The sequence below is a fragment of the Alligator sinensis genome, unplaced genomic scaffold (assembly GCF_000455745.1).
Source record: "Alligator sinensis unplaced genomic scaffold, ASM45574v1 scaffold226_1, whole genome shotgun sequence".
Taxonomy (NCBI): domain Eukaryota; kingdom Metazoa; phylum Chordata; order Crocodylia; family Alligatoridae; genus Alligator; species Alligator sinensis.
Window position 1 is genome coordinate 2,448,315 of NW_005842028.1, and position 553 is coordinate 2,448,867.

The 553-nt window shown below is 40.9% G+C and overlaps 1 protein-coding gene across 1 annotated transcript in view; it reads right to left on the bottom strand.

Moving 5' to 3' along the window:
• The window catches only part of SLC28A3 (solute carrier family 28 member 3), a 93,310-nt gene extending 92,962 nt beyond the window's left edge, over positions 1-348 (bottom strand). The window contains exon 1 of the mRNA XM_006022301.3: positions 266-348. The gene's annotated coding sequence lies outside the window, so the exon portion shown is untranslated. The remainder of the gene's footprint in view (positions 1-265) is intronic.
• Between the last annotated feature and the right edge of the window lie 205 nt (positions 349-553).

Consider the following 553-nt stretch of genomic DNA (forward strand, 5'->3'; position numbering starts at 1 on the left):
CTTCCCACAACCTATCCAGGCACTTAGCCCTCACCTGTAGGCCCTTCATAGCATTTTTCCTATTATTTTGCTTCATAATCTAAAAGGCCCTGTATTATCTGACTTTTGCCTTAACTTTCTAATTTGCTTTCCCTCCTCAAAGGAAGTTAAGCTGGTTGAATAACTGGCAAACTAAAGCTGCTAGAATATGAAGTTACTGAGATCTTGAAAATGGGCAAAATCACCAACAACTGCACTGATAGTAAAGGCAAGAAGGTGGCCTTACCTTGATCACATTCTGGGAATGCTGGATAAAAGGCTGCCCAAATAAGTCCTCTTTCAGGAGCCCAGACAGCTGGAAGACCCTTTGCAGTGTAACAAGGCCTGAAAAAGCAACCTTGCAAGTTAACAACCTACATAGATTAAAAGAACTGGACTGGACTGGCTGGTGAAAACTGACCTGTCTCTCCTGCACCTGCTGATGTGAGGAGTGGAATGGGCTGGGCTAGACTATAAAAATGAAGTTGAAGAAAATAAATTATATGAATAGAAAAATACTGCATGTTAATATATA